Below are 1,389 nucleotides of genomic sequence, written 5' to 3' on the forward strand. Positions count from 1 at the left end.
GATAACCTCACACTCAACCATTCTCAATCAAACCCAGAATCTACCGAGATAGCTAGGCTCACTGGCCGGCTTGCTCGAGAGATGCTGTGCCTCTACTTTCTAAGGCTAGAATTACAGGCAAAGCACAGTGAACACCTGATATTGGCATGGGTGCTGTGAGTCTAACCCATGTCCTCACCCTTTAACCACTGAGAGCCACGATGGCGAGGAATTTCGAGTGACGTAAATTAACAAGTTTACAAACACCGTGGAAACTGGAGCTCTCATGAATTGCCAGTGGAGACATAAAAGATACGGGTGCTGTGGATAAGCCAGGTACCATGTTGTCACGGGTTAATGACATCAGCTCTCCAGGATGTGAGCTCACCCACGGAACAAGTACGCTTTAAGCTTGCTTCTGAGCGGGTTGCTAGATCAGGTTGGCTGAGGCAGGAGGACCACTCCAGATGTGGGTGATAGTTGCCACAGTCTTTCGTACTAGAACAAAAAGGGAAAATCAGTCGGAACAGCATCCAACCCTCTTCTTCCCTCCTTCATGGACTGGCCCCCTCTTGAACTGTGAGCCAAAAGAAACTGTGCCTCCCTCCCACTCCCTTTGGAAAGGACCTGAGCAATAAGAATATCGGTATGAAGAAGTGTAGGTTCATTTCTTTTTAAATTGTACTTGTTTTTCACACGCACACACTCATGCCACAGAGTTCATGTAGAGGTTAGAGGACATCTTACAGGATGTCCTCCTTCGACCTTGATTTTCTCCTCCTACCACGTGGATCTTTACCCACTGAACCATCTTGTTGGACCTATTTTTATTCGTTTCGAGGTTTAGGTTGAATGGAGAGCAGAAGCAGTTAAGTGCTCCTAACTGCTGAGCCAATCTCTGCCATCCTGAAGTGGCCATTTAAGAGACTTTAACCCACCGTGATACATACGTGAACCTTGACCTGTTCCCAAGTACTCAAAGTCCTGAAAAGAAAAACAGCAGAAAGTATGAGCGGTTACCTTAGTAAAACAAAGAGACGTGATCATTTAAAACATCCCTATACTTTCCCCGTGGGGCCGTGTGCAAAGACTGAAAACAGCTGGCGCCTTTGTAGTGCATGCAGCCCGCTGCCTGTATGGGCTGCGCTAAGAGACCTAGGAGACGGTTGTCAGACACTCATTCAATTTTCTGATCTCAATGCTGCCCCAACTCTAGGCTCCAGACTGGTACGTTCGGTGCCTTTGGGAAGCCCCAGGGAACAGTGGCCAGGGTTCACACTGGTTAGATCCTTCTGTCCATCTGCATCAGGCAGCAGAATAAGGAGCATGCAACTGAGGCTCCCTGGCCACCAGAAGATCCACATCTCAGAGTTTAACGCAGGTGAGTTTGAAGTCACGGTTGCTGAGAAG

At 48.1% G+C, this 1,389-nt stretch overlaps 1 pseudogene; it reads left to right on the forward strand.

The window, feature by feature from the left end:
• The first annotated feature begins 1,018 nt into the window (after positions 1–1,018).
• On the forward strand, positions 1,019–1,147 carry LOC116904673 (annotated as a pseudogene).
• Positions 1,148–1,389: the final 242 nt, after the last annotated feature.

This window comes from Rattus rattus, chromosome 6, assembly GCF_011064425.1.
Source record: "Rattus rattus isolate New Zealand chromosome 6, Rrattus_CSIRO_v1, whole genome shotgun sequence".
Lineage (NCBI taxonomy): Eukaryota > Metazoa > Chordata > Mammalia > Rodentia > Muridae > Rattus > Rattus rattus.